Raw genomic sequence first — 23,748 nt, 5'->3', positions numbered from 1 at the left:
ACTTAGCCTTGTTAACCCCATACAGCTGGCCTTGGCCCAACAATCCAGCTGGTCCAGATCTCTTTGTAAAGCCTTTGTTTCCTCAAACAGATCAACACTTCTGCCCAAATTGGTGTCATCTGTGAACTTAAGGAGTGTGCCCTCAATCCCCTTGTCAGATTATTGATAAAGATATTAAACAATTAAGGACTACTCTGCCCTTCAGGGCTGCCTCCTAGGGGACACTGCCAGTCAGTCTTCTAAACAAGCCAAAGTCTGCCCTCCAGAAGTCCAAGGTGGCAGTTCTGCTGATCCCTCTCCTCTCTTCTCCAAGAATAAAAACCTCTAGATTGCAATGCCAAAGATGTCCTCCAACCATCACGTCACCTACAAGGCCTTCTCTGTTCTTGTCTATTCACGAACAACAGGCCCAGCAGACACCGTCCCTAGTTGGCTCACCCAGAAGCTGTGTCAGGAAACACACTCTGGAAACCTCTTAGATTGTTTCCTCTGCTCTGTATTGTATTTCCAGTAGACATCTGGTAGATTGAAGTCCCCTATGAGGACAAGGGCAAGTGATCATGAGGCTTCTCTCTGCTGTTTATAGAACAATTTATCTGTCTCTTCATCCTGGTTGGGTGATCTGTAACAGACTCCCACTATGATATCTGCCTTGTTGGCCTCCCTCCCATTTTTTTCCATATAAACACTCAACCCTACCATTGCTGTCCTTAAACTCTAGACAATCCAAACATCCCCTAACATACAGACCTGACTCACTGCCTCTCCTTCCTTGCCTATCCCTTCTGAAGAGTTTGTAGCCATTCACTGCAGCCCTGCAGTTGTGCGAGCCATCCCACCACGATTCCACGATAGCAACCATATCATAGTCTTTCTGCTGTGCAACGGCTTCCAGCTCCTCCTGTTTGTTGCCCATTGGTGTAGAGGAACTTCAGCTGTGCTGCTGGCCATGTCACCTTCTTAGAGGAAGACTTCTTAATTCCTTTAAGGTGTTTCACTAGTGCTTCTCTCTTGGCTTCTATTACCTCAGTAGCCCCTGGCTCATCTCTATAAAACTTCAACTGTGCTCCAGTGTACTTCATGCATCTCACAGATACAGGCTGAGGGCCCTTGCTTGCATCCCATCTTTCTAACCTTGCCATATCATCCCACCACTTGTCTCAGGCAAGCCTGATATTGTCCCTCTCCCCCTTCCAGTCTAGTTTAAAGTCCTTTCAGTAAGCCTTGCAAGCTCCTGAGCAAAGACCCTTTTTTCATCTTCGAGAAAGGAGAATCCCAGCACCCCAGTGCATTCTAATCCCTCGATATTTGAGATGTAGCACTTCTGTGTCTAGAGATTGCAGAAAAATGATCAACGTTTTAAAGCATTTTTAGCAGGAGATTCACTCCTTCAGATATTGAGAAATTTCAGCTGTAGACAACTTGTTTTGTCTGCCAGAATCATATCATCAGCAATTCTAGTTGAAACTTGTTGGTTTTAAATATCTATTTCCATTCCCTTGTAATTTTCTAAAAATGGAATTCCTTTCAGGTTGTCATATTTCATTGCAACAAGTTTTAGAAAAGTCTCTCAAGTATCAAGATGGGGGGTTTTAATATATCCTGAGGCATGGAGGTAGGTAAGGAGGACAGAGAACAAATATCCCTCTGAGAACTTTGTGGCTGTTTTCGGGTGATGAAACTATTAATGAATAAGTAGTTTTTAAAACACATCTTTTCCTAGACTTATCTAATATATTGTTCTGAATAATACCAATAAAAAAATCTCTGGAGCCTGAACAACACATTTTGTAGGAGTATAGTTTTAGACTCTTCCTTCTAGATCTCATCTGTTCAGCAATAAATCAAATGGGCATCTTCTCTTACTCCTGAAACCATACAATGCATATACTTTGGAAAAAGTATGCACAAAAATAGAATCACAGAATCATTCACAGGTAGTTGTAAAAAGCAATATGGCCTCCTCTCAACCTCCTTTTCTCCAGACTAAACAACAACACAGGCACCACATTTGCTAATCCCCAGTCAAGAGGGACCTCCTCACTTATCCAGGACTGCTGATAAATGATGGAAAATGGCTAGGTGAGCACTTCTACCAGTTCTGTTAGTATTCTCAGGTGGGTCTCATGTGGACCCACAGCACTGAGTTACAGAGACTTCAAAATTACAAGATTCATGAACTGAATATTTTTCCTGACTTCTTTGAGAAAAATGTGTCAATGAGAGGGAGAAAAAAAATCAGAATTCTAGTTCTAATTAGCTATCAAAATCATAATTTGATCATTGTTATACACAATATTTATATTTAGCACCTGTGCTGTCTCTTATATCAGGGGAATGTAAAATAACATACTTACTTAAAGCTGTTAGAATTATTTTTATTTGGTTTTAAGTGTGTGATCATGCAAAGTCTCAATAGCTAACAAAATATGTGAAATCTGGTAATCTTCAGTCTACAAGTCAGCATGTATTAATTGTTGCTTGATTGATATATGTAATTTATATATGTAATATACTAGAATTTCACTTATGGGCTACTTGCTTTGTTCATGGAAATCTTTGACATTTTGAGGAAGAACTCCAGAAGATAAGGTAGTAACAGCTTCAGCAGAGAAACACGAGTTTAAAATTCTGATGGCTTCTTTGAGCTACAATTGTTTGTATGGATAAACTATGTCAAAAGAATGCATGAATTAGCAAAAAATAAATTCTAGACTACTCTTTATATCAAATTGCTATATGTTCCTACGTGTATATTCCTCAACTGAGTAGTTCTACAGGGTAGGTACCTGCCTGTGTATTTGGAAACTTTTAACAGAGTAAGCCAGTTTCTGTCTTTATCCTTCAATTCAAATAAGCACTTTAATAATAGATTACAAGTGAAAAAGACAGGGAAAATGTGCAGGAGAAGATATTTGATCAATGAAAGTTTTATCATGAAAAAGCAAACTTGAGACAAAAAAACCTACAGAGTAAGTTTATAACTCAAAACAATATACTGAGAGAATTGCTTATGTCAACAATTCTGTTTTTCAAATGCAAATGATCCCTCCTATCAGTATCATGATAGTTCTATATAGTAGACAGGCCCTTTGAATTTTCATTAGTTTTTGTCCAAAACCGTCATGGTTATGGACAGGGCAACAACATCGTGCTCTCAGATTTCTGAACTCCCCTAACATCTGATGGAGGAATGAATAAGCAGAGTACAAGATGACAAGGATACATCTATTTGTGGACTGGTTTATGGTTAATAATGAACTATATTTGATAAAAAGGACATTTTCCCATTTTTCTGGGTATATTGATATAATATACATTCATTAAAAAAAACAGCTCCCACATTCTGCTACAGTAGATCAACTGTTTCGTTTAGTTCAAACTGAGTGGTGTTTTTATTACTATTACATGACTTTCATATAAAGGGTTTATGACCTCACACAGCAATTACAAGATAAGAGAATACAAAAAAATACCCCACCTATTAACTTTAATAGGTTTCATAGCAAAATAAAATCAAAAATGATGTCTCCATTTTTGAAATTATTTGCCAGTATTGTGATGCAGTAGTTTTAGTGTCTCTGGCACTTCACTGTATCTGGTCCACAAGCACTATTCCAAAATTATTTCAAAATCTATTTAATCTCAATTACACAAAGACATGAGTTGAAAGAAAAGGAATATGTGAAGTACTACATTACCACTGCAAATCTCATACTAAATGGTAATTAAGTGGCTGAAGACGACAAAAGAAGTTGAATGGAGTAGTTGCACCTTTGGCTGCACAACTGCTGGTTTTTGATCAACCTATCTGTTTTGCTGCTTTAAAAAAGGTATAGGTACACAAACACAACACTTACTTAGAACAGAAACACAGCTAAGGCAATGTATGTTCTTCACCTACATGACTTGCAGTTTATACAGCTTGATATTTGACCCACTGGACCATTGACCAAGAAACTGCCTTTTTTTTTGAGGCAGTGGTTATTCCAAACACAATAAGCACATTTGAGTTGTCCTGAATGGTTCCTTGGACTCAGAGGAAGAGGGTGTGCCACTGTGCCCAGACTGGGTGTCAAACCCACTGTCTTGGGTGCTCCAAGTATACAGGAGGGGGAGCAAGGGCCACAGGCTGTCTTCCTGGGCAAGGCAGGGACTCCTCTCAGCTGGGGAGCATTGTTGCCCTTCTTTGGACATGGTCCAGCACATCATACGGAGCGTGGTGATGCACAGGTTGCATGTGTTAGAAAGACCTGCAAGTGTAGGAAAGCCAGCAAAGTCCAGCTTAGCAAAGCTCGGCTTTTCTTCCAAAACCCACAAACTGTCTCACATTGCAGGGAATAATATTTATTTTATTTTAAACTAACAAGCACACAAAGAAATAAACAAGCAAACAGAGAATTATTCACAGGTTTGGGATTTAAAATTGTGAATCTGGGAAAAACTGAGTATCTTCTGGTTTGGCTGCATCTGTCCTTGATGGGCTGGTGGGGCTGTGGTGGTAGCAGAGGTTACTCCAGGTCTGTGTCCTCTTTGAGTTTGTAGAGTGCCCTGAATTTCTGTATGTATTTCTCAATGTATTCCTTTGCTTTGCATTTCACATTCTTGTTGCATTCCAGATGATGTGGGTTGTTGTCATATTTCAGCTTCTTGTTCATGAGACCGTAAGTCAGCTTGTGTGACAGGTGTTTGAAGTCCCCAGTGGAGGTTATCAGCCCTGCCTTGCAGTGGGGTTTGTGTTAGGGTTCAGGCAATGCACAATGAAATGTGATATTGCTTTCCTGAACCACCTCCATGCTGCTCTTGGCTAACTGGCTCAGCGAATCCACTTCTGCCATCTTGAGCTTCTTGGAAGACATCATGGGATTTTTGTTGTATGTTGAAATCCCAAGGTCCCTTTCAGCTTTGGGTTGAAGGCTGGAGTCATCAGCTGTGCTGCCACAGGTAAGAGTGTCCCACCGGAACTGCCGTGTTCTTACCTTGTGGTAGTAGGTCTTTTCCTCTATATCTTGGCCTGTTTGTTAGTCAAGTGGGAGGACGATGGGTTTGCTTTTTAGAGGGGATGTTGGAGGCTAGTTGAGGAGGTAATTGCTTACCTCAGGCTGTGGCTGCTGGCAGGCTGCAGCTACCTGGCTGTGAGAGTCACTGTCACCACTGTTGGTGGCTGCTTGGTGTCTCCCTGTGGATAATCTGTGTCAATTTGTTGGCCTTGGAAGCTCTGGAGACCTGGGTGGCTGTAGGTCTCTACAGTCGGTGGGGTCATTTGCGAGCAGGGTAACTGGTCTGTGCTCCTTAATGCCAGGCTGGTTGGCACTGGGCTGGCACGTAATGCTGTTGTGGGGCTACAGTCTGCTGGCTGCAGTCCCAGACCCCAGAGCCCTGTCTCTGCACCCAAGTCTGCGGGTGCTCGTCTGCCGCCGGCAAGCCCATGGAACCCATGTTGGGTGTGGGCAGCAACATGTTGCCAGCGTTGGGGTTGCTGGGGTCTGTGTGGGCTTGTGTGGGGTAGCCCCAGGTGTAGCCGTTGCAGCTGTTGTGAGGTGCGCCGTAGCCCATGGAGTAGCAGAGCAGGGTGTGTGCCATCTCCCAGTTTTGCTGCTGCTGTTTCTGGGCCTCTTGCTGGATGAACTGCTGCTCAAAGAGCTTCCTGCGCTCTGCTAGGGACAGCCCGTGGTGGCGCTCAAATCAGACTCTCTTCTTCCAAGGTGTTGGAGTGTCGTATGTGTCCGCTGGCCTCTTCCTTCCTCGCTCGTATGCTGAGGGCAGTGGCGATGACTCTCTCCGTCTCTTTCCCCAGCTCTGCCTCTCGGGTTCCTGCTGCCCGCTGAGGATGTGCTGTTTGGGAGCAGGCCTCTCATCCCTGTGGCTGATGGTCTCTCTGCCACAACTGGCGCTGTTGTCCTTTTCTGCTGGCCTCTTCTTTGGGATCCAATACACGTGCTTGAGCTGCTTCCAGGTGTTGAGCAGCCTGGTAGCTAGGTTGGTCACATCCCGTATTTTGTCTGTCTGGTTTTGGCTTTCCTTGGCCTGCACCCAGCGCTCGATGATGGGAATCACTTTGCTGTCTTCCAGCATGTTCTTGGTGGTTATGGGCAGGAGCTCTAGTGTCTTTAGAATCTCCAGCTGCAGCTGCAGGTTGTTAGCTGCGCTTCCTTTCCCATAATCCATCTCCATCTCCTTCATCCAAATCCAGAGGAGAGAGAGGCCATCATGCTTCAGGAAGGATTTCAGGCCAGATTGTGAGCGCATGTTCCGTAGGATTCTGAGGCAGGTGAGCTTCTGCTCCAGAGTTCTAATTCGAAGCATCAGCCAGGCTAACCTGAGACCTTGGTTCTCATTGCTTTCAGTGTCTCCATTCTCCAGCAGCACTTGCAGCTCCCTGTCCACCGAATGCTTCTTACGGGAGCGTGCCTTTTCCATTGTTCTTTTGGCAGGTCTGATGATGACCCTCTTGTCTCCTCCCAGGTAACCCCAGCAGTTAGCTGAGTGGCAGAAGCATTTCTGAGCCTCTTTGCCGTAGTGCTGGAAGTGGTAATCAAACGTCAGCTCTGAGCCCGATGGGACTAGTTTGGTGGTGAAAAGTCCAACTCGGAGCTGCCCATTCACCATCCACTTTTGTGCCTTACAGTTTGGTTCGCAGCTGTGGTTCATGAACCGAGAGCAGTTTCCTTTCTGGGTAGCATCAATGATCTCCTTTTCCGTCATGGCCATGAAATAAGAGTGAATGTTCTTGTTGCAGGCATATTCCTTCCTGCGAGCCTTGAACTCCTTGTGATCCAGCACTTCTCCACAGTACTCCAAGATGAAAGTGTCTGGTGGCAGATCTTTGGCAGCCCTCAGCCCCCAGCCTTTGTCTTGAGTGAGGATCACTTCAACATCTACATAGTGTTTCTTCTGGATGCGCCTGTTGGAGCAGTAGTTGCCATTTGGGCACTGGGAAGAACACTCTATCAGGAGCAGGCGATTCAGACAGCGTTCTCCGCAAGCAACCGCTCCCTGAGCTCGCTGCTCTTTGGAGAGAGGAGGGCATTGGCACACTATGTGCTTCATATCCCGGTGAGATGTTCTGTTGTTCCTTTCTGTCAAGTACATGTTCTCATCAATCAGGTCAAAGTAAGGGGGCATCTTTCCTAGCTTGGCTAACTCCTTCCAGCGCTGGGGGTCTTTGAAGTCGTCCATGACACACAATGGACTGACCATGGAGGAGTTCTGTCGTGTTGCCTCCACTTGCCTCCCTTCCAGTTTTGCTGCCTTCTCCCTCGAGTCCATGTTACCCTCAGAGTTACTCTCCAACTCCGGGTGTCTTCTTTTTGTTCGACCTCGCTCTTGTGCATTGTTTTTTCCCAAAATGTTCACCACCTCCTTCTCCCTGCCGGGCAGCGGCTCCTTATGTGAATTGTTGCTAATCTTGGGTGCTTGCACAGAGCCTTTTGCTTTCTGGCTGGGCACCGGGCATTTTCTGGAGGGGCTGGGAAATCGAAGCTGGCAGTTGTCATCCCAACGGTCATCCTCTTCATCGTCCTTGTAATCACCTGTGAGAGAATCCAGTATTTGCCCTTGAATTGGCTTGTAATTAGCTGCAGAAGGTCTGCCAGCAGACCTCGCATCCCCCTAACCTTTGTCTTGCCGTACACTCCCAAGCCTGGCTGGTAACCATAGCCCGAGTAGACCTTGATGCTGCTGTCTGGATGCTGGTAGTTGCTACTTGGTTTCCCCAGCTGAGAAAACTTGGTCCCTTCCCAAACCACCCACGCGCCCCATCATCTGAAAACAGTCCAGGCTGGAGAAATCTCTGAGGCCAGACTGGTTAAAGCCACCCTTCCCTTGCCCACCTTTTGGCTTCAAAAGCCCTGTCTGATGCTGAGCTACATCAGCGCTTTTGAAACGCCCTGGCAGGTAAGATGGCCGCTTGGTGCTCTGAGGCTTCCCTGGATCAGGCTGCAGCTTCTCTGCCTCCTTCTTGTTGAGATCAGTAGAAGTTGCCACACTATCCTCCATGCCTCTAGGAGAACACCTGATCTCTCTGTTTGGGCCACCTTTGCCTGCCATATTCTCCAATCTCTCTTCGTAGTAGGATCCACTAGACGAGTGGTCAGAGAAACACCTCTTCCTTCTGGCTGCTCCAGGAGGAGTGAGTGCTGCTCTGTCCCGTCGCTGTGGTCAAGTCTGTGGTGATGCAACACTGGAATGGAACCGTTTCTATGGGACACCGTCATCGCACCCCCGGTTCTCTATGTCACTGTCCTAACTGCCTGCCTTGCTGTCCCTCTGCCCTGTGTCAGAGGAATTGTTGAGGCCAATGGGACGTTTTGGGGATAGGAGAGTAACGGACAGGCGGAAGATGCAGGACAAGCAAAGCCTGCTGAGAATCATAGAATCACTAGATTGCAAAGGACCCACTGGATCATCAAGTCCAACCATTCCTATCAGTCAGTAAACCATGCCCCTCAGCACCTCATCCACCCATCTTTTAAACACCTCCAGGGATGGTGACTCCACCACCTCCCTGGGCAGCCTGTTCCACTGCCTAATGACCTTTTCCGTGAAAAATGTTTTCCTGATGCCATTCCCTCTTGTCCTGTCCCCTGTCACTTGGGAGAAGAGGCCAGCTCCCTCCTCTCCACAACTTCCTTTCAGGTAGTTGTAGAGAGCAATAAGGTCTCCCCTCAGCCTCCTCTTCTCTAGGTTAAACAACCCCAGCTCCCTCAGCCGCTCCTCGCAAGACTTGTTCTCCAGCCCCTTCACCAGCTTCGTTGTTCTTCTCTGGACTCCCTCCAGAGCCTCAATATCCTTCTTGTGGTGAGTGCCCCAGAAGTGAACACAAGATTCGAGGAGCGATCTCACCAGTGCTGAGTACAGAGGGAGAATAACCTCTCTGGAACTGCTGGAAGGGTAAGAGAGGAGGTGGGGTAGCCCTCTATGTAAGAGAGGACTTGGAGATCATTAAGCTGGACTGTGGTGATGAGGAGATTGAGTATTTGTGGGTTGAAATCAGAGGAGCCCAAAGGAAGTAGCTAGAAAACTTCCTTCCCTGGTCCACGAGACAGATTACTATCCTCTGATAGTAGTCCAAACTGGTAATGATGATCTAGTAAACAGAAAGACCAAAGCCATCAAGAAAGACTTCAGGGCCATTGGGAAAATGGTGGTGGGCTCTGGGGCACAAATAGTATTCTGCTCCATCCCATGGCTAAATAGAGAGGAGCTGGAAGTCAGGAAGAAGAATTCGATTAATGCCTGGCTCTGAGCCTGGTGTGAGGAAAGGGGCTTTGGCTTCTTTGATCATGGGGTGGCTCACACCCCCCCAGACTTTATTGCTAAGGATGGGACACGTGTGTCTCCTAGGGGGCCTAAAGCCCTTGCTAAAAACCTAGCTAAGCTCATAAATTGAGCTTTAAACTAGATGTGAAGGGGGAGGGGGTTGAGACCAGGCTAGATAGGAACAAGCCTGGACGTGGGGCACTGGTGATTTGGAGAGGGTGTGCTGGTAAGGACCACCAGTACATCACCACACAGAAAGTGGGGGAGAGCGCACCTGGGAGTGCCAAGGGAGATACGGACACTCTGGCACTAGCTACTCCAGTTACCAGGCGATTGGGAATGAACTCTGTTCCCTCTAAGAAGGCTGAAGGCTTGGCAGCTCGGCTGAAGGCTCGGCAACTCAGCTGAAGTGTATTTACACCAATGCACGCAGCATGGGGAATAAGAAGGAAAAGCTGGAAGCTGTCGTAGGGCAAGGATCCTATGATGTTGTTGCCATCACGGAAACGTGGTGGGATGACTCATATAACTGGAGTGCAGCTATGGTGGGGTACAAACTCTTCAGGCGAGACAGGAAGGGTAGGAGAGGAGGCAGAGTAGCCCTCTTTGTAAGGGAGGACTTGGACACTGTTGAGATGGATTGTGACAATAAGGAGATTGAGTGCCTGTGGGTTAAAATCAGAGAAGCCCACCAGAAGGTAGATTTTGTGATGGGAGTCTGTCACATACCACCCAGCCAAGGAGAAGCAGCTGATGAGCTCTTCTATAAACAGCTGGGGTTAGTCTCTAGATCGATGCCTCTCGTTCTTGTGGGAGACTTCAATCTTCCTGATATCTTCTGGAAGCACAATAGAGCAGAAAGGAAGCAGTCTAGGAGGTTCCTGGAGTGCATGGAAGACAACTTCCTTGCACAGCTGGTGAATGAACGGACAAGGGAAGGTGCCCTCCTGGGCCTGCTGTTTGTGAACAGAGAAGGTCTTGTGGGGGATGTGGCAGTAGGAGGACGCCTAGGACAAAACGATCATGAGATGATAGGTTTTTCTGTTCTAGGTGAAGTGAAGAGGGTGGTTAGCAGGACAGTAGCATTACATTTCCAGAGGGCAGACTTTGAACTCTTCAGAAGGCTGGTTGGCAAAGTTCCATGGGGGACAGTAGTTAAGGGCAAGGGAGCCCATGAGGGCTGAGAACTCTTCAAAAAGGAGATCCTAGCAGCTCAGGAGAAAGCCATCCCCATGTTCTGGAAAAAAAGCCGGCAAGGGAAAAAACCAGCTTGGTAGAAAAGAGAGATCTTGAGAGATATCAAGAAGAGAAATGTTTATGGGCTCTGGAACAGGGGACAGGCGTCTTGGGTAGACTACAGGAGGGAAGTAAGATTGTGCAGAGAAAAAAAACAGGAGGGCTAAGGCTCAACTAGAAATCAGATTGGCAAAGTCTGTGAAAGATAACAAAAAATCTTTCTATAAATATATTAACAATAAAAAGAGGACTAGGGAGACCATGCACTCCCTATTGGATGCAGAAGGAACAACAGTAACAGGGGATGAGGAAAAGGCTGAGGTACTCAATGCCTTCTTTGCCTCAGTCCTTAACTATAAAGAAAGTTGTTCCCTCTGTGTACAAACCCAGGAGCTAGAGGAGCAAAATGAGGCTCCCATGATCCAAGAGGAGGTGGTCAGAGCCTTGCTAGCCTGACTAGACACCCACAAGCCTATGGGGCCGGATGGGATTCACCCAGGGGTATTGAAGGATGTGGATGTGCAGGCCAAATGCCTCTCCATCATCTTCCAAGTGTCCTGGAAGACTGGGGAAGTCCCACTGGACTGGAGGCTGGCTGATGTTGTGCCCATCTACAGGAAGGGTCTCAGGGAGGATCCGGGGAACTACAGGCCTGTCAGTCCAACCTCAGTGCCAGGGAAAGTCATGGAACAGGTGATCTTGAGTGCTGTCATGAAGCACATGCAAGAGAACCGGGTGATCAGGCCCAGTCAACATGGGTTCATAAAAGGCAGGTCTTGCCAAACTAACCTGATCACCTTCTATGACAAAGTGACTCAGCTGCTGGACGAGGGAAAGGCTGTGGATGTGGTCTTCCTGGACTTCAGTAAAGCCTTTGACACAGTTTCTCACAGCATTCTGCTTAGGAAACTGTCAGCCTCTGGCCTGGACAGACGCACGCTCTTGTGGGTGGAAAACTGGTTGGATGGCCGGGCCCAGAGAGTGGTGGGAAATGGTGTGAAATCCAGCTGGAGGCCAGTGACAAGTGGGGTTCCCCAGGGCTCAGTGCTGGGTCCAGCCCTGTTCAATGTCTTTCTCAATGACCTGGATGAAGGCATTGAGAGCACCCTTAGCAAGTTTGTAGATGACACTAAGCTGGGTGGAAGCATCGATCTGCTGGAGGGTCAGGAGGCTCTGCAAAGGGATCTGAACAGGCTGGACCACTGGGCTGAGTCCAATGGCATGAGGTTTAACAAGGCCAAATGCCGGGTCCTGCACTTGGGGCACAACATCCTACGCAGTGCTACAGACTAGGAGAAGTCTGTCTAGAAAGCTGCCTACAGGAGAGGGACCTGGGGTGTTGGTTGACAGAAGACTGAACAGGAGCCAGCAGTGTGTCCAGGTGGCCAAGAAGGCCAATGGCATCTTGGCTTGTATCAGAAACGGCGTGACCAGCAGGTCCAGGGAGTTTATTCTCCCTCTGTACTCGGCACTGGTGAGACCGCTCCTTGAATGTTGTGTTCAGTTCTGGGCCCCTCACCACAAGAAGGATGTTGAGGCTCTGGAGCGAGTCCAGAGAAGAGCAACGAAGCTGGTGAAGGGGCTGGAGAACAGGCCTTATAAGGACCGGCTGAGAGACCTGGGGTTGTTTAGCCTGGAGAAGAGGAGGCTGAGGGGAGACCTCATTGCTCTCTACAACTACCTGAAAGGAGGTTGTAGAGAGGAGGGAGCTGGCCTCTTTTTCCAAGTGACGGGGGACAGGACAAGAGGAAATGACCTCAAGCTCCACCAGGGGAGGTTTAGGTTGGACATTAGGAAAAATTTTTTCACAGAAAGGGTATTGGGCACTGGAACAGGCTACCCAGGGGATGGTTGATTCACCTTCCCTGGAGGTGTTTAAGGCACAGGTGGATGAGGTGCTGAGGGGCATGGTTTAGTGTTTGATAGGAATGGTTGGACTCCATGATCCGGTGGGTCTCTTCCAACCTGGTTATTCTATGATTCTATGATTTATAGTCCCTAAAAACAACACCAAACCAGCCCAGCCCTCCTGAACATCAAAAACAGCCTGAAAAGTGCAGTATAAGAAATAACACTTTCCTCATTTCCAACTCCACAAAAGTCTTCTATCGCCAGAACCAGGAAGAATTATACATTCATCCCTCTCTTCAATCCATCATTCCCTATACTCTGGTAATTGTCACGTGTCCTGACTTAGAGGTGGCAGAAGAAAATCTTGAACAATTTAAAAGAAACTTCCAATATTTAAACTATTTAACCTCACTGAACAGCTGCCTCTTACAATTTGAGGCAGTTACAGTGTGAACACCTTTATTGTTGTCTTTAAAGCAAACGCAGCAGAAACCAATTTCTCAAAGGAGGACTAAAACTGTTAGATTTGTAGTTCAAATACAGAAATTCCAACAGAAACAAGCAAAAAGCCAAGCACTGAGCACTGGTGTTCCCTACTCAGTGGAGAGTATTCCCAGTATGACTATTTGGGGAATCCATGTATAGATTTAATGATTCTGTTTCACTGCAAATTTTATTTTGTTTGAAAGACTGATCCTTACCTTGACATTGTTTTTTCCCTACAAAGTACTTAGAAGATGCTTTGTAGAACTGACAATACTGCTATAATGTTAGAAAACTAATTTATCAGAACAATGAACCCATCCACACCAGGTTACTGAAGCCATCATGGCAGAGAAAAAGAACTTCTTTGCCCCTTGGAATATTTTGGAATAAACCCTTCAGAATGTATGTGATATTTCCATCTGGCTGTTTCTTGTACATGTCCATGTACAGAGTTAATTTAACTGAGTTTACCTATGAGAATGAAGCCATGAAATGGGAATCTAGGGCTTGCTCAAACAATGATTTAGGAATTCACTAGAAGGTGCTATATTCAATCAAAAGTATGTGTTCTCTTTGAACCTTGTGAGATGTTCTGAATCAACTGAATTTCATATATGAGCATTAAAAGGGACATCTCTTGCAGAAATTTTTAATATCTATGCTTCATAACAACAAAAACAATAATATTATCACATATAAAAAATGGATGTTACAGGAATTGAAATTCTGTTCTGGACCTCACAATAGCCCTTGTGTTTTGTTCATTGATTGCGTGATTCTGCTTTGTAGTAGAAGTATGGGAGAAGTTTTGTCCTCTGAACTGTATTACCTTTTCTCTGATAAAATATAGCAATATACAAGTCCTATTTATTACTGGTATTAGCAGGAGATACCAGTCTATTTGGAAACTTTAAACAGAGTAAACCAGTTTCTGTCTTTACCCTTCAATTCAAATAAGCACTTCAATAATAGATAAGGTGACAATAACTTTTGAATTCTGTTCTTCTTTCCCCAGCAGACGATCACTTTGTGTTCCAAACACCACTAAGTGCTCATTAAGAAGTATTTAGCCATCATTATCTTCATGATGCATGCAAGGCTACATTTTCCACATACATCTAAACTAATGATATCTTATCTTCACCTAACAATTCATTTTGTGAAGAAATGGAAAATAAGTAACACCAATGTTAACATTCTTATCCTGAATTTCTGATTCAAAAAAACCTACTTCCCTGTTTCCTCCAATATCCCAGAAGTGATGATGTTCATAGCCTTAAAATAATATCCCTATTAACATCTTTTTCTCCATATATGCCTTATTACTCCATGTATAACAACTGAGAACACGTTTCTTCTGTATTAATCAGTTTAAAACAATTTAGCAAACAAAGCATTTCTGAAGCTTTCAAATCATATCACTGTCATTTTCTCTCAAAACACCTTGTTAAATTTGTTTTGGTATGATATTTTCTATATTAGTAAATCCAAATGACTGAGTTCTAATGAACATTATGGATTAATCACGTGGAATACGCAACAAGAGCATGCTCTGAGTATGCTGTCTTTCCTTAAACATGGGTCAAAATTGTTGACATGTTCTCAGTCTGTTTTACTGTTTCATACAGAAACAACTAACGTTTCCTTCTCCTGTCCTGAAAAAAAATATCGGTTTCATGCCAACAGATGAAAATTAAAATAACTTTTAAAAGAACACGGTATATATTTGAAATGTAAAACTGCTGTCATGGCACAGAGAATCCCTCTCAGTGGAGTTTAGTAGGTGCTTTCTGTTAAATACATGCAGACCCTTATGTTCTTTTCAGTAGTTTGAATTGATTCTTTCCATGACAAATAACTAATTATAATTAAGATTTTTTTTCCTAGTTTTTAATAATTCATTCAACCTGTAGTTTTTCTTTCTCATTCCACATAGGCTCTTGGTACAGAAATCCATTCTAAATGTTTTCACAGCTACTCAGAAGCTGTTGATTCTTAGCGTCAATTCATTCACTCAGCTTAACATAATCATTCTCTTTTAATGAAACAGTTAACAGGGGACTGACAACTATCATTTTACTGATGGAGTCCAATAGCTGGAAGAGTGAGTGGTGACAGTGGTGTAATTACCAGACCTGACATACTTTGTTCACTTTTTCCCACCTTTTTAGGCAGATGAGGCAGTACTGTGCAAAGTCAACAATCAAAATGGAAATTCAGGCACTGTGAAGACCCAGGTGAGTAATTACCAGGGTCTACAGACCTGTGACTACTCCCAGTGTGGCAGGGCTGACAAGGTGCAGATTGTTTTTTATCCCCTAGTGAAAGTCTGGCTGTCTTACTGCTGATAGATCCAGGTGGTGGTATTAATTAATACAGCAGCAGGAGCTAGTTCAGCTCCTGACAATGCATTATCCTTATCTGAAGGGAAAAGAGAAGGCAGTAACCTATTGTTGAGAAAAAGTAATTCCTTTTCACTTCTTTGCATTAAAACTGAAAAATACAGTATAACTTGAGAAATAAGTTTATCATGACAGATAGCTTATACAACAGATCTAGTCTTATTGTCTTTCTGTCTTGGAAAGTTGGATGTTAGAAGAGCTACATTATTTAATAATACTCAGAAATGTTATTTAATAATAATTAAATAACACTCAGAAATTTTAAGTCCATTTGCATAGTTCATATAAGAAATGTTCAGCTGACTACTCCTGTATGTATATATTAAGCTTGGTTTATTCTGTTAAATTTTCTTTAGACCCATGAATTTTACATCATCTGTTTCTTGCCATTTGACCTGTGAATAAATCCAGCGGAAAACACTGCTACTGAATGGCAATTAACTGTAATGTAGACTCTGCTTGTGGGTTTAGTTAGCACTTCTTATGTTATTTACAGTAACAGCAGTCAGTGTTCTAATCACCTGTTAACTAATAGTTATACTATTGCTCTGCCTATTTGATATTTTACATTCAAAATTTAAGTTTGAATATATATAATGATATATGCTCCATCTGGATGACCAAGTCCTATAGTAAGACTACTTCTTGTGGGAAAATCTGCAAGTCCAAATCCACTTTTCAACAGTGAACTTATTTTTTAGGTGTCTAGTAAATCAAAAGTATTTTATGTCATGGGCACATGAAATCCTCCATTTTTACCTGGGACAGGTGAAGGTGTATAAACTTGAGTTCTCAGCTACTTAACACATTCTTAGGCAAGCATTGTTACCTCTTTTCCAGTATTGGCTTATTCCTGGGAATACTCAATACCCAGTTTCAGCCAACATGAGTCAAAAGCTGGCAAAAGCTTATAATTTGAAATATTTCAAATATCCATTTATTTTTACTTTAGTGTGTTGGTAGTGTTAGCAAGATCAAGAGTTAGTGTTGATGATGAACCTCAGAGACATGTTTTCAGTTAAGTTAAAAAGAAAACATAGCTATGATCTTAAATTTATACAGTTGTTTTTGAAAACAGGTCACTGGGTACCAAGTCATTGAGTGCTTCTTAAAAGTTTACACCTCAATTAATAACTACTCATGTGAGCATGTTTTGTAAGTACCATATTTGTAGCACAAAGTACGGAATTTTAAACTCTTCTTAATCACACCTTAATAATTCTTTTGCATTCAAATTTCAATATCCAAGTGAAGTCAAGAACTTCAAACATATGGAGAAATAAAAATAGTTGCTTGAAATGTAAAACTTTCAAAATATTACACTTAGATCAGTATATACACACCTGAAAATGCATGCTTTAAAATAGTCTTGTATAAGAACTCACAAAAAAACCTAAAATATCCAAAACTGATATACAAGTTTATTGCTGCAATGTCACACATGCAAAACCAATCTTATTGCAACAACACCCAGTATCACATTTCAACCCTCAAAATTTTACACTCTATTGAAAGGAAATAATAGTGTTAAAGAAAAGCTAATCCTGTGATCTTTTCACATTTGGCTGCAGATGTTATGCCATTTTCAAAGAGAAATATTTGCCTGCCTTCTTTCTTACTCACTCAGATAGTTACTAGGCCAGACACACTGCAGTCTCCTTGAATAAAATAAAATACCCTGTTTAATTGAATGTGTGACACTCAGGATTGTACTACTGAGACAAGCCTGCACATGCAGTAGTTGGAATATTAAAAATAGACTCTACCAAACAGCAGAAAAGCAACATACAACAACAAAAGCTGGTAATCACTACCGAGAACTTCTGATGACGGATATGAAAGTGTACTGGAAAAAATGCAAATTAAATCTATGCAGGAATGCAAAGAAAGAAAAATAATTTTATGCCTATGGGCCAGAATAAGGTCTCTGATTATTGGTATCGCACCTGTAGACCCCTGAATTAGTATGGCAGAAATACAAGCTCATGACTCATTTACTGCAATAAACAGCCCACTGACTGATAAGAAACCAAGTAATTTGTACCTCCTTCTATTTAAAACTTCAGTGAGATGAAAAGCAATTAGATAGCCTCTGCTGTGAGGTGGCAGTGCAGTCCCTTATGAGATGCTGAACGTCCACAGCTTCATGGACTTAAATGGAAACACAAAATCTGTGTGGTTATGAATGTTTATTTCCCTGAATGAGTTTTCCTTAGCATCTTGAAATATCTAGAATACAACTACATTTTATCATTGATTTTATTGACTATAATCCGTTTCCCAAATTTACTGTGAAAAGACACTTAAGGAGGTAAATTTTTTTACATGTTAGCGACAAGCAATCCATATTCTTGCTTATATTTCCTACTCCAGGGATACTTTGGGCTTAATTAAATTCTCACATCAGTTTTATGCAGGACTCTGAACAAGTGTAACTTAATTTATAGCCTTCAAGACCTAGCCCTGTTCCAGGGTAAATGACAGAATGAGTAGCTGCTTTAATTTCTTATTTATTATACAAACTGCTTATATAAAAACAACAGTGAAAAGTTTATTAAACATTTCAGATATCAGCTTCTCTGGGTGCTACTGGTACATAGTGAGCTGTGTTTAGCTATACTCAGTTGTTTATTGTGCCCTTACTAAGATTAAGTGTATGATCAGTAGAAAAAAGTAATAGGTGGACTGAATGCAAGCTTTTGTGTGCTAACAAGAAAGAACCACTGCTCGGTATCACATAATCTTACAGTGAAAGAGGCAGACCTATTGAATAGCTGCTAAAAAAGTGCTGGGGGGGCAAGGTATAGAATCATAGAATCACTAGGTTGGAAAGGATCCACTGGATCATTGAGTCTAACCATTCCTATCAATCAGTAAACCATGCTCCTCAGTGCCTTGTCCACCCATCTTTTAAACACCTCCAGGGAAGGTGACTCAACAACCTCTCTGGGCAGCCTGTTCCAGTGCCCAATGACCAGTGCCCAGGGGAGGTTTAGGTTGGACATTAGGAAAAAATTTTTCACAGAAAGGGTCATTGGGCACTGGAACAGGCTGCCCAGGGAGGTGATTGATTCACCTTCCCTGGAGGTGTTTAAGGCACGGGTGGACGAGGTGCTAAGGGGCATGGTTTAGTGTTTGATAGGAATGGTTGGACTCGATGATCCGGTGGGTGTCTTCCAACCTGGTTATTCTATGATTCTATGACCCTTTCTGTGAAAAATTCTTTCCTGATTTCAAGCCTGAACCTCCCCTGGTGGAGCTTGAGGCCATTTCCTCTTGTCCTGTCCCCTGTCACTTGGGAGAAGAGGCCAGCACCATCCTCTCCACAACTTCCTTTCAGGTAGTTGGAGAGAGCAATGAGGTCTTCCCTCAGCCTCATCTTCTCCAGGCTGAACAACCCCAGCTCTCTCAGCTACTCTTCATAAGACTTGTTCTTCAGCCCTTGGAAAGTAACGTTTTTAAGCTGAAAGAAGGGAGATTTAGCTTAGATATTAGGAAGAATTTGTTTCCTGTGAGGATGGTGAGGCACTGGAAAAAGGTTGTCCAGAGAAGTTGTGAATGCCCCGTCTCTGGAGGTATTCAAGGCCATGCTGTAAGAGGCTTTAGCAACCTAGTGGAATGTGTCCCTCCCCATGACAAGGAGGTTGAAACTAGATGATCTTTGAGACACCTTCCAACCCAAACCATTCTAAGATTCTATGATTGTGCAATTCTGTAAAATTGTGGTTAACTGACATTCAAGCAAACCTTTCAAACAGAAATACTCAGTCTGACCTAGTATATATATTTCACCCAGACTTTATGGATTACAAATATATTGGAATACAAAAATGACTGTGTTTCTATTCCATGTGTGTTAACAGTTAACTCACTCATGTGTGTTAGTGTAGTTGCACAACAATAAAACATCTACCTTGAACGTGTTTGGGGAAATGCTGTTTGCACTTTTAGACATCATAGAATGGTTCCTTTGCCATAGTATAGAATCATAGGATGTCCCTTGCCAAATTATATTTTTCCTTACAAACTAGGAATTTATTTCTGCAAATAAAACACGGAATTTTCTGTCAAAATTGACATATTAGACTCACAGACCCCCCACATTATATCATATGCAATATACAAAACGACATGTAGCTTGTACATTATGATGCAAGATTGAATCACTTTTTCAGTAAAGGAAAATGTAACGCAATAGCTGGTGTACATGAACACATTACTAGCCTCTTTTAATTAGATGCTAATTAACGACTCACCGGCTTTAATCATATCAGTCTGGTAATACTATTTATGCCACACAGAATAATGATCTACTTTATAAGAAATCACCGTGGCATATGTTGACAAAGGAACACATCCAGACATAATTCACACTGTGTAAATATATCCACCCATATGTGGATTCCGAACAATTTAGAAAATATACACTAACTAATCTGACAAGCATAGAAAGAGAAAGGAGAGAAAAAGAGGAAAGAAGGAGTTAAAGAATGGAAAGAAAGAAAAGTATGTAATTATTTTCCAAAATATCAGCACTCTCTCAATTTATGTAATATATACCCATATACATATTACATTCAGATGATGATGATAATAACTTTATAGTTTGTTCATGCTGGTAGTATTAAAAGACAGAGATTCATATGTTAATATTCATGAAAGCTGTTAAAGTACTACAGCAGAAACTTATGTATTAGATAACTGACTAGACCAAGGTTATTTTGAAGTTATCATTTAATTGGCAAGATAATAATAGAGTATTTTAGTTGTACTGAGAGTCTAACAAACTCAGTACACCAGGAGGAATTAGATGGGTACAAAGTAATTTTCACTCTGAAATAGCCTGATTATTTCAGTTGAAGATCTGGACTTCTACTCTTTATGTTTGCCTAGATGACGTGTTCCTTCTGTAGTTATGATGCTATTTCCAAATAAACACAAAAAGCTGAAGTTTTTCTTTTCATGTCATAAGTTTATTTCTTTCTTTGAATAAAGCCTTTGTTTGTTTATCACTTACAGTATTTCTTGAGGTTTATTTTCTGTTGAAGAATTTAATTTTCTTTCAAGTATATTCAGAAATTTAATTTGAAAACTATATCATTTTTTCTCACATACTCATACATGACTCCACTGAGTTTTAAGCAATAAACTGTTTCTATCATTATCACTGTCTGAATTGCAAGCTGAGTTCAAAGGTTACAGTGTTAAAACTAATCTAATGAGACAGTTCCTTGTTTTATAGTGAAAGGGTCCAAAACATTGAAGGCATCCTGCATTCTGTCAGAGGAATCTACAGTTTGCTGTAAAATAAATTGACCCTTTCCATTCTCTGTACATTCATTGTATAATTTCTTCCCTCTTAAAGTGTTTATTTCTGTGATTTGGTAGCATCTCTCTTCTTCACTAAATAGGAACTTTAGGAATTCATCATGAAAGACCGATGCTTCCATCACTTCCGTCACCTCTTCTGCTGTTCTGTACTTAATGTTGTATCACAATACTATACCTATACAATTGTTTTCCCTGTTCAATTTTAAACATCAAAATAGTAATATATGGAAAAAATAGACCAAATAATGATAATATTTTTCCATCATTCTGCCCTAAAAGACAATGAAAATTAGCAAGATTCTTAGTAAGTTGCAAAGATCTTTTCATCTGTGTGTCCTAAATGTTAGGAGATTGATAATTCACCTACAATCATGGAATGGATTGGGTTGGAAGGGACCTCAAAGATCGCCTACTTCCTCCCCGACTCCGCCTTGAGCAGGGACACATTCCACTAGATCCTGTTGCTCAAAGTCTCATCCAACCTAGCTTTGAACATCTTCAGGGATGGACTTCCAACACATCTCTGGACAATCTTTTCCAGTGCCTAACCACTCTCACAGATAAAAATTTCTTCCTGATATCTAATGTAAATCTCCCCTCTTTCAGCTTAAAACCGTTACCAATTGTCCTAACACTACACTCCCTGTTAAAAAGCTCCTCCTCAGCTTCGTGTAGGTCCTCTTAAGTACTGAAAGGCTGCTATAAGGTCTCCCCAGATCCTTCTCTTCTCTAGGATAAATAAGCCCAATACTCTCTTCCTGTCCTTGTATGGTGTTCCATCACTGATCATCTTTGTGGCCCTCCTCTGAACTCACTCTAACAGATCCTTGAAAGAACTCAAAACTTGAAAAGAACCAAAAACTGCATTAAGATCCAGCATAGGAAATTATCTTTTATAAAAATATAAACCCAAATATTTACAGCTTTGTCTTTTCATCTTTCTGGGGAAAAGACAGACAATCTCAATTTTTACCTCAAAAGAAAAACTTAATTAAAAACATTCAAGATATTGCTAAATACAAGTTCACAGCTTCTTAGAAGTACTGTTTAATCCACGTAACTAGTTTTATTACTCAGTGCAAAAAAATAAAATACACTGCATTAATATGAGAAACTGATGTTAGGACAAATTCTATACAGGTGAGTAAAATCATTTGTCATCCAAATATGGAACTGTAAGCCATTCTAAGATCCTTTTTAGGTTTGTCATTTTATGAAGTTAGCTGGAACACTCTGCAAGTTAAATCACTATCTGCTAAGCCTGAAAAAAAAAAAAATCTCAACCACCAAAAACCTAAAAATACACCACATCCCCTAACCAAAAAAAATCAAGAAACAGATGCTATGTCCTTTTCATTGGGATAAGCAACGGGAAATATTACTGCCATAGCTATGCCAAGTGAGCTCTGTAGAATTAAAATTTTCCCTCGTAGAAAACATTGCTGCTTTTATATAATTACAATGTGTTATACATAATGTTTTCATGTTTGCTTATGTCAGGTTAGTTCTTACTGCATTATGCCATATAACTTAATGTACCTTAATATACAAAGTGCCTGGAACAATACATTTTAAAGCAGGGTGTGTAATTTTAGCTGACAGCATGCAGCAGGCTTCATAGATGGAAAAAAACATTTGTATTTTCTAGTTACAATCTCAGACAAACTGCAAAATTTGTTAGTACCACTACCATAAATCTGTAGCTATTGGATACACTCTTTTTTAAAATTCGATTGTCAATGTAACATAGACTATCTCCATTAAAGGAAGTTTTAGGACTTCATATGCGAGGGCAATTGCCATGCAAGTGGATGGACAGTCAAATTCTTGCATATAATTTGCATCATAACTAAAATACTGTGGAGAATACTGTGGTTTTATAAGATTAAAACTAATCATGAACAGCTTTGTAGAATATACTTCAGATATTGAAATATCTTAAAATAAAATATTTTAAGAAAACAGTGATACGTGTGAGTAACTGTTTTTAATTTCCCTTTCATTTGAAACAGAGAACCTAACTGGACTATAGGAAGATATATTTTTAGACAGACAACTGACTTATGTAGATACACTATATACATTCCCAACAATTTGACCGTGGTTAAAGGGTATTTATATTCTGATGTGGCTAAAATTGAACATGTCAACACTAATGCATTTTTCTAGGAGAATCACTACTTTCACCATAATTTCCATGGAAAATTTGTGTGCACATGCAGTAATAGACACATTTATAACATCAAAAGGATTCAATTTTCTTTTCAATCATACTACAGTATGAATAGCTTTTCCTATTGAATTTAACAATAAGGCACATTACCACAATCTAAAGGATGGGGTACTTCTGCTTGCTCATATGAAAGTATGTCAAACAATATATAATATATCTCACAATAGTTCTGGGTTAACTGTTCCTTTATATAGGTTTGCTTCTAATATATTTGTGTCAGCGGATTTTTTTTATATTATTATTATTCAAATTTGTAATATCTGCAGCATTTCAGACTGTTTAACTCTCCATAATATTAATAGAGTATTTAAATACTATTTAAAGGTATGCAGTGACTTTGTATCAAGAAATTACTTCTCATAAAGAAATCAATAGAAAATCCATACTTTGATGTGTAAGTTTGGCCTCAACTGATAGCCAGTCACAGACATCATGGTCTCTGTCACTGCAACTCATGACACAGAAAGAGAAGATTTTATGCATGAAGTTTATTGTCTCAATTCTGCATGCTTTACTTATGGCAGGAAAGTTAAAAACAAACTGAGCCCTAATACAGTCTTTTTAACTCTGTGTTTATTTTACTCTCATGAAAGGGGATTCTTTCAGAGCATTCAAGTCAATTAAAACACCCAGCCTTATGGGAGTCCAGCGCTTAGAATCTAGATTGCCGCAAAATATTGTATTGAATATTTAATGATTTTAAGATTAAGACTGGTCCATGCAAAACTTCAAGTTTTTCTAGTAATCGGAGATTACTGACATGCTTTTAAGATTCATACTTAGGCTTTATTTATTTAATATTCCATATGAGAGACAACATGTAATAGGACTGTAAATCTCCTTGACAGAAATCCTCTTCTAATCATACAAGTGTTGGACATGCCCAAAAAATGACTGGCGTTTGCAAATTGAAGAGCTAAGAAAGACCTCTTACTCAAACAGTAAGTG

At 41.4% G+C, this 23,748-nt stretch overlaps 1 pseudogene; it reads right to left on the bottom strand.

The window, feature by feature from the left end:
- Nucleotides 1-4,511: 4,511 nt before the first annotated feature.
- LOC138720778 (histone-lysine N-methyltransferase SETD2-like) lies at nucleotides 4,512-7,998 on the bottom strand (annotated as a pseudogene).
- Between the last annotated feature and the right edge of the window lie 15,750 nt (nucleotides 7,999-23,748).

Source organism: Phaenicophaeus curvirostris, chromosome 5 (genome assembly GCF_032191515.1).
Source record: "Phaenicophaeus curvirostris isolate KB17595 chromosome 5, BPBGC_Pcur_1.0, whole genome shotgun sequence".
Taxonomy (NCBI): Eukaryota; Metazoa; Chordata; class Aves; order Cuculiformes; family Cuculidae; genus Phaenicophaeus; species Phaenicophaeus curvirostris.
This window is presented reverse-complemented; position numbering and strand designations above follow the sequence as displayed.